Source organism: Delphinus delphis, chromosome 3, assembly GCF_949987515.2.
Source record: "Delphinus delphis chromosome 3, mDelDel1.2, whole genome shotgun sequence".
Lineage (NCBI taxonomy): Eukaryota > Metazoa > Chordata > Mammalia > Artiodactyla > Delphinidae > Delphinus > Delphinus delphis.
In genome coordinates, this window is record NC_082685.1 from 110,360,320 (window position 1) to 110,376,867 (window position 16,548).

Here is a 16,548-nt window from a genome sequence, read left to right on the forward strand (position 1 = left end):
CTTTCCTTTCTGCATCGTGGTCAAGTTTGAAGAGTGAGTGCCCTACAAGAACCAGGCTGAAAGCTGGATGGCCTATTGCCACCTGGTCTCAGAAGTCATACTGCATCACTCTGGCCTCATTGTTTTGGTCTAGCAATCACAAAGGTCCATTCAGATTTAAGGGAAGAGGACATAAATTCCACCTCCTGATAGGCAGATGACATGGTTCTAGAAGAGGGACAGGAGTTATTGTTGCAGCCATCTTTGGAAAATGCATTTTGTCACACACATGCTATTGTCTGAGCCTATGAAACACTATTATCACTCCGATTCCCATTCTTTAGCTAACTATCCAATCTAAATCTCTTCCTCCATTCCTGATGTGCACACTCTTTCCCACAGCTCTCTATTTTCTTTGGCAATACTGATCACAGTTGGTAATTATCTAAGTCCATGAAGGTTAAGGCCTGTTATATATCCAGTACCTTGCCTAGAATCCTTTGAAATGTTAAAATGTATTCTTTGTAACTTACAAATACAAGCATCATATATCATATTTTCATTAGCAATAGCATATTCCAAACTTTGTTGGAAGAAAGGAACAGAGATACAGAAACACCAGGAGTCAGTCCTTTAGCTCCTCAGAGTTCATCTCCTACTGTTAGCTTAGGGTGAGGATGGGGTAGAGGAGAAACACATATATAAATTTTGTGAGGGAGAGGAGGTAGGAGGAGGAAGCAGTTTGAACGGCTGAATTCCTACTATTCTCCCTGTACTTTTAAACCTAAACCCACAAGTCTATTTTCTATTCCCCTATTCCTCTAGGATCCAGTTCATGGCAAAAGGCTTCTAGCTGGTCTGACAAAGAAATACTCACGACTCTCAGGGAGCAGCCAAATAGATGTACTTTATTCAAGAAAAGCTAACCGAACCCTCACTCAGAAACAGTGTTCTTTTACTTTTGGCACAGATCTAACAAGATTAGGTTCCAGCTTTCTCAGCCCCTGGGAGACTGGGTAGGAAAGAGAGAATAGACTTTTTGAAGTGAGATATAGATAACAGCAAGAAAAACAGCTGTTGGTGCCTCAGATATTGTGGCCTGGGAATAGTTAGGTGGTGTAGAAGTTTTCACAAATTCTAAAGGCTTTTATTAGTTAATAAACATAGCATGCCAGTTGCTGAGTGTCAGAGACAGAAGGGTGAACAAACTCTTGGAGCTTGCAATCTGGGGATGGGAGTAGACTTTATGATTACTTTGACTTTTAACCTACATGTGTCTTTATATTTTAAATGATTTTTAAAATGATTTTCTTATAAACATCATATGGTTAGGTGTTCCTTTATATCCAGTATGACAGTCTCTGCCTTTTAATTGGGGTCTTTAGACCATATACATTTAATATGATTATTGGTATTATTTGGATTTAAGTCTACCATCTTACTTGTTTGCAGTTTGTCCCATCTATTCTTTGTTGCCCTCTCTTCTTGCTCTTTTGCCTTGTTTTGGCATACTTACTTGAGTATATTTTATAATTCCTTTTATTTACTATGTTGGCTTACTAACTATACCTCTAAATATGTTTTGTTGTTGTTTAGTGATTCTTTAGTGTTTATAGTATGCACTCATCACACTCTACCTTCAGGTGGTATTATATCTCTTCACATATAATAAGAACCTTACAGTAGTATAGTGTTTGTGCTATTATTATACATTTTACTTCTATTAATAACATAACCCTCAAAATAAATTGTTATTATTTTTACTTAATTATGTTTTTAAAATTTATTTTATTAATCTATTTTTGGCTGTATTGGGTCTTTGTTGCTGTGCATGGGCTTTCTCTAGTTATGGCAAGCAGGGCCTGCTCTTCGTTGCAGTGCGCAGCCTTCTCATTGCGGTGACTTCTCTTGTTGCGGAGCATGGGCTTTAGGTGCGTGGGCTTCAGTAGTTGTGGCATGCAGGTTCAGTAGTTGTGGCTCACGGGCTCTAGAGGGCAGGCTCAGTAGTTGTGGCACACGGGCTTAGTTGCTCTGCAGCATGTGGGATCCTCCTGGACCAGGGATTGAACCCATGTCCCCTGCATTGGCAGGTGGATTCTTAACCACTGTTCCACTAGGGAAGTCCCTTAATTATTTTTAAAATAAGGCAAAAAACATTATATTTACCCACATATTTACCATTTTTGGTGCTCTTCATTCCTTTGAGTAGCTCTAGATATCGATATCCATATGGTATCATTTTCTTCTACCTAAAACTTCCCTTTAACATTGTCTCACAGTACAGGTCTACCAATGGTGAATTCTTTCAGGTTTTGTGTGTCTTGAGAAAATAAGTTCACCCTCATTTTTTTAAAGGTTTTTTTTTTTTTTGAGGTAAAATTCATGTAACATGAAAGTAACCATTAACTATTTTAAAGCATATAGCATTTAGCACATTGAAGAGGTTATGTAAACATCGCCTGTCTAGTTCTAAGATATTTTCATCACCCTAAATTCACTTTCTTTTTTTTTTTTTTTTTTTTTGCGGTACGCGGGCCTCTCACTGTTGTGGCCTCTCTCATTGCAGAGCACAGGCTCCGCACGCACAGCCTCAGCAGCCATGCCGCTCTGCGGCATGTGGGATCTTCCCGGACTGGGGCATGAATGCGTGTCCCCTGCATCGGCAGGTGGACTCTCAACCACTGCGCCACCAGGGAAGCCCTCACTTTCATTTTTGAAATATGTTTTTACTGGGTAGGGAATTCTTGATGAGTTTTTCTTTTCATACTTTTAAGATGTTGTTTCACTGTCTTCTGGCTTGTGTTGTTTCCAGTGAGAAGTCTGCTATCATTTTTCCTTTGTTCCTCTGTATGTAATGTGCCCCACAATCCTGAGATTGTGTTTAAGGTTTTCTCTTTATCATTGGTTTTAAGCAATTTAATTATGATGTCCCTTGGTGTAGTTTTTTTCATGTTTCTTTGTGCTTCAAGTTTGTCAAGCTTTTTGGGTTTGTGGCTTTGGGATCTTATCCAGTTTGTAAATTTTCCAACCGTAATTTCTTCAGATATTTTTTTCCATTCTTCCCATCTTTGAGGATTTCAATTGCATGTATATTAGGCTACTTGAAGTTGTTCTATAATAATTACATTGATACTCTATTTTTGTGTTTTTTTTTCTCTGTGCTTTATTTTGAGTAGTTTCTATTTCTGTATCTTCAAATTAGTTTTCTTTCCTTTGGCAGTGTTTAATTTGCTGTTAATTTCATCCAGTTTGTTTTTCATCTCCAGAAAACTGATTTGGGGCTTTTATATATCTTCAAGTCTCTCCCTAAAATGCTTATGCTTTCCTCTGCCTTCTTGAACATGTGGACTATCATTATAATAACTATCTTAATGTCCTTGTCTACTAGTCCTATCATCTGTGTCATTTCTGGGTCTGTTTCTGTTGACTGAGTGTTAGATATTTAGAATTTTAGTTTATTGAGTGCTGAATATTTTTGTATTTTAAATATTCTTGTAGAAGGGCCTAATGAAAGAAGCAGGATATTTTCTAATATTTATATGGAGATAGTAACTTGTATAGTTATAACACTCATCTCAGAGGGAATGAGGAAGTAAAACATATTTGTTAGCATGACAATAACAAAGATTTATAACTTATGAGATTTTGAATCAGTCAGTGAGTAATTCAAAAATGAAGAAGAAAGAAACTTAAGTCTAGTTTTCATTGCCAGACAACATTCTCTTCTTTGGGAGTAGTGAAAAGTCCTGGGCTTTGCAGTTGGTCTTGGATTTGAATCCTAGAGATACCAGTACTGGCTGTGACCTTTGGCCAATTATTTAAACTATCCCCTCCTCCAAGTCCTTTTTTGTTTGTTTGTTTGTTTGTTTTTAATCTAACTTCTTTTATATCTTAGAGTTGTTTTGAGATGGAAATGAGAATTTATATAAGGCATTTACATGTAATAGGAATTCAACAAAATGTTACTTTCTTCCTCTGCCTTTTCTCCTTTTAGCTGTTTCATTTTGCAACAGTGCTGCTTTTGAATCACATGTTGGTTTGAAATGGGAGGAAAATAGTCACTACTCAACTACTCTTGTTATTCTTGAACAATTATTGTAACTCTTCCCATGGCAAGAGTTATTCTTGAGCTTTAATTTTCATCAAATTACCTGCAGTTGAAAATACCCAGTTGGCAAACAACTTGCCTAAAATTGCTTTAATATATTCAAATTTGCTTCTATTAAGATTTTATGCTATTTTTTTCAGTTATTCTATTCCTATTAAGTAAACATATTATTTGAGATATATGATGAGAAACTTATTTTTAACATAGTTTAGAATAAATTAATTCTGTAAATGGCAGAGGGTTAATAGGTTTTAACTGAAGATTTGTACCGTCTGTTAGTGTATTAGTTTCCTATGTCTGCTGTAACAAATTACCACAAAGTTGGTATTAAGATAACACACATTTATTCTCTTACGGTTCTAGATGTCAGAAGTCCAAAATCAGTTTCACGGGGTGAAACCAAGGTGTCAGCAGGGCTGCAGTCCCTCAGGAAGCTCTAGGGGAGAATGGTCTCCTTGCCTTTTCCACTTTCTGGAGCTGCATTCCTTCTATTCATCGTTCATGGCCTCTTCTTCCATTTCAAAGCCATCAGTGTAACATCTTCCAATCTCCCTGACTCTTCTCCTTTTGTCACATAAGCTTCTTCTTTAGTTAAATCTCCCTCTGCCACCTTCTTATAAGGACACTTGTGGTTACATTTCGGGTCCACCAACATAATCCAGAAGAATCTCTCCATCTAAGGAGTCTTAATCACAGCTGCAAAATCCTGTTTACCAACAAGGTAACATTCACAAGTTCTGGGTATTAGGAGCTGGATATCTTTGGGGGCAATTATTCAACCTTCCACAGTTATTTAAAGAGGATATCAATAAATCCTATTTTTCACATGGTATAATTTTTTTTTTGCAGCCCTACATTTAAAAGATCTGTCAATTTACTGAAGTCTTCTGTTGCTCTCCCATTTTACATTGATTATTTACAATTTCACCTAGTGAAGTATGTTTTTTTCTATGTCCACGTCACAAATATTTAGTTGTGATGATTGATAAGAAAAAGACTTTAAAAGTATTTCCTAAAGTAGTTCATATAGCCCACTTTATAAAACTTGTTTGTATGTAATCTAACCTTTCTGACTGTGTGTGTGTGTGCGTGCATGTGTGTGTAGGAATCCTGTAATGGTTCAGACAGCTTTTACAGAAAGTATAAAGTACAACTAGTTAGGGAATTACATTTTTAAAACTGAAGGGAAACACTTTCCTGGAAAAACTTCTTTATCAGAGGAGAAGTGTTCAATAAAATGCTGGAAGAATTAAATTCTTAAGATGTTTTCTGCCAGAAAGAAACCAAATCAAGACAGGAAAAACAACAAGGAGAAAGTAGAAAGTATCTTCACAAGTGTATAGCTCCTCTTTCATCAAAATATGCGTATTATTCCTGTCATGTAATCCTTTTCAGAAATGCCACATGTGATGAAACCTAGTTAATGTCTGAAGCAGATATAAGATACATTGGAATTAGTAACTTTAGTCTCAAAGACCAATGTTTTCACCTCAGACAGGCTAACACTATTATTGTTATTGTTGTTATTATTGTATTTTGTTACAGAGGTGAAATCATTGTATCAAAATACAGATCAGAGAGTTATCTTCCTTTGCAGAAGGAAAGCTCAAGAACTATGATAATTGGCATGACTAAAAGTAAGTTTTTGGATTCTTCCAAACTACACTATCATTCCAATAAAGTGTTATAATACAAATTGTTTTCAAAATATAAGCAAAAGGTAAGTGGCGCCAGTGCACATACATATATCCCATGAAAACACTTAAGTACGCTTTTTTTTTTTTTTTTCTTTTTTCTTTTTTGCGGTACGCGGGCCTGTCACTGTTGTGGCCTCTCCCGTTGCGGAGTACAGGCTCCGGACGCGCAGGCTCAGCGGCCATGGCTCACGGGGCCAGCCGCTCTGTGGCATGTGGGATCTTCCCAGACCGGGGCACGAACCCACGTCCCCAGCATCGGCAAGTGGACTCTCAACCACTGCGGCACCAGGGAAGCCCTTTAAGTACTCTTAACAGTGCTTAACATGCATAGTAAGCAGAGTTGTCTAGCTATACTATCCCACTTCTGTCAACAAAATTTCAGCTCAAAGGTCAGGCAAGAATTTGGCTACATCAGTGAACTCGGGTTTACCTGGCAAAAGTATTCTTTTCCCATCCAAGGAGTCAGTATAGGATAAAGATGTGGGCTTTGGAGCCAGGCCGTGTTTGTGTGCTGGCTCTACCATGTGTCATCTTGAGCAAGTTACATACCCTCTCTATGCCCCAGGTTCCTCATCTGCAAAAGAGGGTGAATAGCAACTACCTCACACAGGTTGAGAGGATTAAATAACACAGACGTAGTGCTTATAACAGTGGCCATATGGTAAGCTCTCAAAAATGTTAATTATAACCAAAGAATTTACCACGTATCCATTTTGTAAGTTTAGGCTTTTGTTTTCAGGCTTAAAAGTGGCATATTTGAATTTCTTAGTTTGAATTATCCAGTCTACGGATCTCTTCCTTTGGCACAAATGATGGAAGTTGTATGCTTATTGATTTATAAAAGGGAAACGGTTAAGATGTTCTATCATTCCAACTGCAAATGGTTAAAAAGTCAACTTTTTTGTCACTATTACTTTTTAAAATTCAATAACTAGTGTTTAAGCTATTCAGTTTTTATTATATTAGTTCTGTAATCTTTCAGTTACTACAGAGAATTTCCAGTAATTTGTAAAATCAGGAACAAGGTAAAACAGGATGGTTAAAGATACAGTGTTGAAAAGAAATATGAGTAGATACAGCAGACACCTGAGATAAGATCAGTATTAGTGGAAAACAGAACATGGCTGAGCTTCTTGACAAATGAGTGAGAAGTGTGTTGAGTTGTAGTCTTGTTTCGGCATAACAGCAAGCAGACAAGTTTTTTCCTAGCACTGTCATGTGAAATACTGAATAATATGGGGATCCAAAGGGAGTTTGTTGTTAGTCTGTTAAGAGATTCAAGGGAGAACTTTAAATCTTAATTCAGTGAAGGCTTTCTTCTAAGAAATTGCGATAAGCAGAAATTTGCCTTCTGGCTCTATTAATAATATAGGGGGAGGGAAAGTTTAGTCTTGGAGAATTTATAATAGTTAGCAGGCTTTTTTTTAATCTTTATTCGATTATAATTGCTTTACAATGTTGTGTTAGTTTCTGCTGTACAACAAAGTGAATCAGCTATATGTGTATATATATCCCCTCCCTCTTGCATCTCCCTCCCACCCTCCTCACCCCACCTCTCCAGGCCGTCACAAAGCACCGAGCTGATCTCCCTGTGCTATGCAGCTGCTTCTCACTAGCTACCTATTTTACACATGGTAGTGTATATATGTCAATGCTACTCTCTCAGTTCATCCCACCCGCCCCTTCCCCTCCCATGTCCACAGGTTTGTTCTCTACGTCTGTGTCTCTATTCCTGCCCGACCACTAGGTTTATCGGTACCATTTTTCTAGATGCCATATATATGTGTTAATATACGGTATTTGTTTTTTTCTTTCTGACTTCATTCTGTATGACAGACTCTAGGTGCATCCACATCACTACAAATGACTCAACAAATACTTTTGATATTTCTGCCAAAGTAGAAAATAGTAGAAAAGAATGAATGCATTTAGGATACTGGGGATAGGAAGGTGTTGATTTTTTTTAAAAGTGTTATGGCCTAGCTTATAAATTCATGTAAACTTTGCATTTTTCTCTAGCCATATTTATTTTTGATATGATTTTTTTTATTACCATGATGTAAAATTGTTGTAGGATGACATGCCGTGCTCCTGTGCTGTTTGTAGTACCCTTGCTGTTAAGACCACTGCTCTCTTCTTGAGAAATAAGGCTAACTTGTTTTTTCTCAAATGTCTCAAAAAGAGCATTCAATTGAGGCTCTAGAGCACTTTTTCACATGATGAGAGGCTATGTTTGAGTAGGAAAGATTCAAGAGTAGATTTTACCACTTTGTCCAGAATCCGGGTTTTAGACTTTTACAGAAGAACTGAAGAGAACTGGTTCCTAAATGGCCACTGAATAGTTGGATGAGGCAACCTTAATCCGAGTTCTGTTACTATCCACTTAGGTAGTGTGGAATGTCTGCCAAACACAAAGGCTTTAGCAGAATTGATACTTTTCTGTTTATCAATTGGTTCAGCTAATATTTGTACTTAATGTTTAGTTAATCCATCATCATCTTCTATGCTTTGTTAGCTGGAGAACCAGTTAGGGAACTTTCTCCAGGTTTAGATGATTGGCTTTCTTAGAGTTGATATTTTACAGGATTTCTTAGGACAAGCTTGCTGGTTCACAATTAAAGGCACACAAGTAGTTTTAGATTATTGTTGTATAGGATAACTCTAGGTATTGCTACACACCATGAAGAGAATTCTGAGGAGACCTAGTTGATGAAAAAACTTGCGTCAGTGGAGATTTGTGGATGATTTGTAGGAAGTATTCCACAGGCAAGAGTGTCTCCAAATCTCTGTTTGCCAGATGAATCCATTATCACTCAGGCTGTAATATTTTTAACTGTCTTTCACTTTTTCAAAAATTTAAGGCATATATTCAGTAAAATGCACAAATCTAAAGCTCACTGGATGTTTACATAGCTATTTATTTGTGTAATCACCGAGATAACATTCCACTAACTGTTTTTTTAAAGCAAGGAAATACATTGCATTAATATTGTTTGCTCAGATTTTTTTCTTATAAATATAGTACATGTTCACATATTGAAAAGTTGAGATAAGAAAAAATAAGTCATTTGTAATCCCACCAGCAACAACTCTAATGTCTTGGTATATAGTCATTTATTCATTTATTTGTTAAGTATTTTCTGGGTGCTTAATATGTGCCAGGTGTTTGAGTTGCTGGGAACACAGCCCTGATTAAAAATGGCAAAATCCTTGCCCTTAAGGAGATAACACTTTAGCTGGGGGAGAGGGATAATAAATAAGAAAATATGTTGTATGTCAGATGGTGATAAGTGCAGTGGGGAACAGTAAAAGAAGGGGGATAGGAAGTCCTGGGAGAGGAGAGGAAGGGGCTACAGTTTTTATATAGGGCAACCAGGAAGGCCTCACTGCGAAAGTAACATTTGAGCAAACACCTGAAGGAGGCAAAGGAAGATTCTAGACAGATCTGAGGGGAAAGAGTGCTTCAGGCAAAGGCCCTGAGGTAGGGTGTGCTTGGCATTGTTTGAGAAACAAGGAGGGCCATTGTGGCTGGGCAAAAAACAGTAAGCAAATGGCATTTTGTTCTTTTTTATGGCTGAGTAATATTCCATTGTATGTATGTGCCACATCTTCTTTATCCATTCCTCTGTTGATGGACACTTAGGTTGCTTCCATGTCCTGGCTATTGTAAAGAGTGCTGCAGTGAACACTGGGGTGCATGTATCTTTTCGAATATTACTCAGCCATAAAAAAGAACAAAATAATGCCATTTGCAGCAAAATGAATGGACCTAGAGATTGTCATACGGAGTGAAGTAAGTCAGAGAAAGACAAATATCATATGATATCACTTATATGTGGAATCTAAAAAAAGGGGTATGAATGAACTTACGTACAAAACAGAAGTAGAGTCACAGATGTAGAAAACAAACTCATGGTTACCAGCGGGTAAGGGGGAGGAGGGATAAATTGGGAGATTGGAATTGACATATACATACTACTATGTATAAAACAGATAACTAATAAGAACCTGCTGTATAGCACAGGGAACTCTACTCAATACTTTGTAATGGCCTATATGGGAAAAGAATCTAAAAAAAAGAAAGAGTGAATATATGTATAGGTATAACTGATTTACTTTGCTCTACACTTGAAACTAACACAACATTGTAAATCAACTATACTCCAATAAAAATTAAAACAAAACAAAACAGTAAGCTACAGAGAGGTTGGAGAGGGAGCAGGGGTCCTATCCTGTAGTGGTTTTTCCTCCTGAGAGGTGATTCCACATGAGAATCACCTTGGAAGCGGGGCTGCCCACCAGACCAGTGATTCTAGGGCTTGGGGCCAGGTGTTTGTAATGCAGCCAGGGTTGAGAAACACTGATGGCAGGTCTTTAGACCATTTTAAGGACTTTGGCTTTTACTATGAGTTAGATGGGAAGCCATTAGAGGGTTTTGAGCAATGTTCCACCTGATTTAGGTTTTATTACTTTAAAACTCTATATTATGAAATTTTTTAGACATACAAAAAAGTAGAAAATACAGTCTCCTATACCACCATTTTCCCACCCACTTCAGTAGCAACCTCATTTTGCCTTACTTGGTTTATCCTAACCTCTCGCCCCTTCTTTATCTTTTTCCTGGAGTATTTAAATACTAGCTTCAGTTTTTAGAAGGATCACTCTGGTTTCTGTGTTGGGAAAAGGCAAGGCAGGGCAAGGGCAGAATATAAGTATATCTGCCATGGATTTTTTTCTCTGAATATACAGTTGACCCTTGAACAACACGGGTTTGCGCTGCGAGGGTCCACTTATGCTTGGATTTTTTTTGCTAGATACATATCACGATACTGCACGATCTAAGGTTGGTTGAATCCAAGGATATAGAGAGCTGACTGTAAAGTTGTACTTGGGTTTTTGACTGCTCAGAGTATTGGTGCCCTTAACCCTCACGTTGTTCAGGATTCAACTGTAGATAAATTTTTAAACAAAAATTGAATTGTGCTGTGTAAACAGTTTTACATAAACTCTTTTCACTTACTATATTGGACACCTTATGTCACTGAATATTCTGGAACTTTGTTTTTTAATGGCTACATAGGATTTCGTTATGTGGATCTACCATGATTTATTTGATCTTATGTCATTAGATGTTTTAATTTACAATATTTGCTTATCATAAACAGTGTGGTGATACATCCCTATAGCTAAATATCTGCATATATATATATATAATTTCCTTAAGGTAAGTTCCTAGAATGGAATTGCTATGTCAAAGGATATGCACAGAAATTTAAAGCTTTTGATATGCATTGTCAAAGTGTTTTTGTAAAGCCTTTACTAATTTATACCCCCACTAGGTGTTTCTGAAAGTGTCAGATTTCCTTAAACTCAAACATTGAATTTTTTCATTAAAAAAATAAAAGATTTCCTTTTATTTGTTTTGACAGGTGAAAAAATGATAACTCATGGTTTTAATTTGCAGTTCTTTGATTCCTAGTGAGGTTGAATTTCATGTCCATTTGCATTTTTTAAAAAATACGCTTATTATATCATTTTCTAGCTGTGTGACTTTGGATAAGTCACTTAGGACCTATGCTTTTGTACTATGAAATGGGTGTTGTATACCTGCTTCACAGAGTTTTCATAAACATTAAGTAAAAGCATTTTTTATCTCTAGGTTTTTAAACTTTTTGATCCACAGTAGGAAAAAAAAAAAAAAAGACATCCTGCTTTGTGACAAGCATATATAAATATGTAGCCAAAAGTTTCATGAAATGATACATATACCCTTACCAAGTGTGATACAGTCTGATGTTTTACATTCTCATTCATTTCTTAAAATGCCCATTAAATTAATTATAACCCTCTGGGTTGTGACCCAGTGTTTGAAAAACACTCTCATAAGCTCTGGAGTACTATATCTTGTCAGGTGCTCTTTTATCTTTAGTGATTATCTCTTCCAGGTAGCTCAGAAGTCAGCCTCCCTTTACCTCTACTAAATTCATTTTCAGAAAAGATAAAGAGGAAACAAACAACCAAATCTAGCTTACTGTACTGTTGAATCAAATTTTTGGTCAGTGAAAAATGTTAAATAACTTCACAGTCAGAAAATGTGTTTGTTTGGGCTTTTGTGATACCATAATGACTGAATTGTTAACACAGTTGTTGTGTAATAGATCTAATGCATTTGAGCAAAACACCACATAATTACAGGGATTGATTGTATTTGCAAAACCCCAAATTGGGACACAGCATCTGATAGTTTTGCCTATGATTTTTGTTACCTGAAAAGCCGACAAAAATGGAAAACATAGGTCACATTTAGTTATATTTAGTACAGCCTTTTTCAATGGAAAAATAAAACAGTATGAAAGCTAGGTAATCCTGAGATACTGGGAATGTGTGGCGACCATGCATAAAATACCAGATGCTGTTCATTGGTCGGACTTGTAGCTAAACTACTTGAGGACCACTCAGAAAAGAGATAAATCTAATTATTAGCTGTGACTAGAGGAAACTTGATCAGATGAAAGTGAGAATCACTTCCAAGCTTGAGGGCTGTTGGAATGAAAATTGCAGAGAGAAACAGAGTGGGAATGGACTGGTGGCGTTTACTATTTGGAAAGCATCCGGGAGTTTAATGTATTTGAGAAGAGAATTGTGTTGTTACTTTTGACCTTTAGTTTAATATTAAATATGTTTTATCTGTTAAAATTATTTTTTGATGCTAAGACAGAAAAATTTTTTGATGACTCTAAGTTAAAAATTTGACTAATACACATTTTCCATTCTACTCGCCCCTCCACAAAGGAGAAAATTTTAAGGCATGTCAGAAACAATTTGGTACAAAAATATGAAAACTAAATTTTATACCAAAGAACTGTAATTTACCTTTGAAAAATAGCAGAATATATATGCTATATCTATACTATATTGATTTTTAAACATTAAATGTCATCAGATTTAGAAAAATAAGCAACTCTGCCTTTCTCTGTGTTAGTGGGTGTTCACCTTAATTAAGTTCACCTAAATTCTAACGTGTGGTTAGAATTGTATATATGAGATGTTTCCATGCATATAGTTTGAGTGATGACTTTGGATTCTGGTCTTTTCACTCTCTGCAGCTAAGATAGGGTTTTAAACAAGCTTAGGAATAAGGGTAGAAATCTTCTGGGCTCAAATGGCCCAGAAATATATGAAGACCTCCTTACCCTCACTAGTAATCAGGGATGTGCAAATTCAGCAATGGTGAAATACCATTTCATGCCCATCAAGTTGGCACAAATTACTTGGACCTTACCAAGTGTTGGGAGGAAATAATATTAGACTATTAAAGTATAAACTGGTACATGTGTTGTGAGAAGCAATATGGAAATGTGCTATGGTGCATACCCCGTGACCAGGAATTCAGCTTCTAGTATCTCTCTTGCATGTACACAAGTGAACATACAGGGTCATTGTTTGTAATAGTGCAGAAATTGGAACAACCTATATGTTTATCAGTAAGGAAGTGGCTACAAAAATTGTCCAGTATTTTCCACTTGAAATACAGCATGAGTAATACATGTAGTTTTAAATTTACAGTTTCTAAAAGGTAAGATAAATTTTAATATATGTTGACAATACAGTTGACCCTTGAACAGTGCTGGGGTTAGGGGGACCAACCTCCCACTCAGTCAAAAATCTGCTTATAACTTCTGATGCCCCCAAAACCTAACTACTGATATCCTATTATTGACAAGTACTGTTACCAGTAACATTAATAGTTGGTTAACACATATTTTATATGCTATATGTATTATATAGTATATTCTTATAATACAATAAGCTAGACAAAAATGAAACGTCATTAAGAAAATCATAAGGAAGTGAAAATACATTTACAGTATTGTATTTATCAATATCATTAAGTATATATCATCTGTTTACAAGATGAATCACCTGTCAGTACCTACATCGATATTGTCTTATATGATACAAAACAGTGTAGATGTTATATATATTGTTAACACTAGACATCAAAAGTGATAAGATAATGTGAAAAAGAAATTCATTTTTATTTACAGGTGTAACAATTCATGCATTGATAACGAAGAGGCAGCAATGTGATGGCTTTATGGTAGCCTAGTGTTAATAATCAATACAATTGCTTCACAGTAGCCTAGCCTATACACTAATGAATGAATGATTATAAAATTTTTATGGCATACAGTATTACAGTCATATTCATAATATAGTATTAGAAACATTGTTACCTTTTTTTTTTTTTTTTTTTTTTGGCCATGCCAAGTGGCATGCGGGATCTTAATTCCCCCACCAGGGATCGAACCCGCACCCCCTGCATTGGAAGCATGGAGTTTTAACCACCAGACCGCCGTTACTTTTTTTTTAAACTGCTTACCTGTGATGATAGGCTGATACACAATTTCTCCAATTATCAGAGAGAGGGGCATACTGTACGGTAATGTAATTCTTTGAAAGCAAAGTTAAAAAACAGTAAGAAAACTAACTTATTATTAATTTTTTTTTTAGAAGATGTTGGGGGTAGGAGTTTATTAATTAATTTATTTATTTTTGCTGTGTTGCGTCGTCGTTTCTATGCGAGGGCTTTCTCTAGTGTGGCAAGCAGGGGCCACTCTTCATCGTGGTGCGCGGGCCTCTCACTATCGCGGACTGTCTTGTTGCGGAGCACAGGCTTCAGACGCGCAGGCTCAGTAGTTGTGGCTCACGGGCCTAGTTGCTCCACGGCATGTGGGATCCTCCCAGACCAGGGCTCGAACCCATGTCCGCTGCATTAGCAGGCAGATTCTCAACCACTGCACCACCAGGGAAGCCCTCATTATTAATTTTATATTAAATATTACTTACCTTATAGCTATGTGAGGATAGACCAGTATCTACATATATTTTATGCATTCATGACATACCTAACTTTTTCTTATTTTTTCAATTTTCGTAGGCTATGTGGTGTGTCTGTGAGTTTTTTCAAACTGTTGTGTAATCTGCAAAAAATTTTCTAATATATTTATTGGAAAAAATCCGAGTGTAAGTAGACCTGTACAGTTCAAATCCATGTTCAAGGGTCAACTGTATATCTATAATATTTTTAACATATGTAAAGAGATTCAGATATTACATTCTTTTTTCATACTATCCACTGTATATTTTGCACTTAGAGCACCTCTCAGTTTGGATGCTAAAATTTTTATCAAAAATACTTGATCTGAATTTAAATTTCATAAAATTTACACTTGAAGCAGTAGATTCACATATCCAAGTTGTTCCATACATACTTAGAAGTATTTCAGTAACTGAGTTACTTGAGTATCAAATAAACTAATTCACTTTCTCAATTTCCCTAGCCACATTTCAGATGCTCAGTAGTCACCGTATTGGATAGTGCAGTTCTGATCATAGTGCCAACTTTTGCACAGCAGTTTAAAAAAAAAGATCTACATATGCATAAAATAAAATGTGGCTGATTTAGTCAGATTTCTCAGTGTTAATAAGAATTCTAGAGAAATGGTGTGCGGTTTTATTGTTTGTTTTGAGCAATTAAAAATATTCAGAGTAATACAGGGAATAATGTAACATCTATGCAACCACTATTCAAATGTAGCAAATGTTAATATTTTGCCAAAATACCTTTGGATCTTTCTGTTCAATATTTTGCCAAAATACCTTTGGATCTTTCTCTTCAATCATAGGTTTATTTTTTAGAGTATTTGCTTGTTCAGATAGAAAATGGATTGCATATTCACTTGGTTAGTTTGTAGTAAGTGTAAAGGAAAAGAGTACCTAAGAGTATTATTGTTCCTTGAAGTATTGTTGGTATTATAACTTAAATAATCTTTTAACATTTAATTCACTTAAAAAGTTTCTAGGAATTGGATGTCTACTAGAAAATTACTTATTTTGGATTTTTAGGAATATGCCATATATATTAACAAGAGTTAAATTCTCATTAACAAGAGGCTATTTTCCTTAGATTTCCCTAGTGTATACTGTGAGTTCTCAGAATATAGCTTTATTTAGTGGAAATCAACTGGGGAAAGAAGAATGTTTAAAGTCTAGTGAAATTGAAAGTACAGTACTAATTTTAAATGTAACTGAGTTACCAGGAATACCTCCTCATATATTTTAAGAAACCAAGTATTTTATCTGAAATAAATAGAGTTTTAAAAGGGGGAGTGGGGCAGAGATGATGTCACTTGGAAGTCAATACTCAAAGGACCTAGCAAGCCAGGTCCTTTGAGTACTGAAGATGTTGCTTAAATATATACATTGAGTGGGTTTACTTGCTCTTTTCAATGAATTTGAACATATTCCTTTGATCTTTTAAATGTAGCTACTGATTAAGGTGCCCAAAGTAAATAAGTACTGTAATCTCTTTTAATAACTAGTGCTGTGCCTTAATGAAAGGACTGAGACTGAGAAAAAAAAAAAGAAAACTTAAAATGAAGGCTGTATATAAGGAGTATAAACAATGTTGTTACTGTTTGAAGTACAGTTTTATAATTTAGTAATATTAAACTCCAGATTGAAAATTTTAATTTAATTGATTATATTTTCTTCAGATATGCTAATTAAGTCAAATACCTGATGTCATGAAGATATTTCTGGTGCACAATTGTTATGATACAATGATTTTCTTAAAAAATCTTTCGTTTGAATGTGTAATTAACCAGTTCAAAGACCAAGGAATTCAGATCATACAGTTTTTAAGAATTCTTCCAGAAAAGACGTTTTGTAGTTGGTGGTGTCACATTTTAATTCTGTATA

General features: G+C 35.8%; 1 protein-coding gene across 3 annotated transcripts in view; it reads left to right on the forward strand.

Annotated features, from left to right (window-relative positions):
• The window catches only part of HOMER1 (homer scaffold protein 1), a 131,380-nt gene that overhangs the window by 21,159 nt on the left and 93,673 nt on the right, over positions 1-16,548 (forward strand). The window contains exon 1 of one of the 3 annotated variants that reach the window (XM_060009245.1): positions 3,931-5,724. The exons of the other annotated variants lie outside the window; for them this stretch is intronic. The gene's annotated coding sequence lies outside the window, so the exon portion shown is untranslated. Of the gene's footprint in view, positions 1-3,930; positions 5,725-16,548 lie in introns of those variants that run through there. 3 annotated transcript variants of the gene reach the window in all.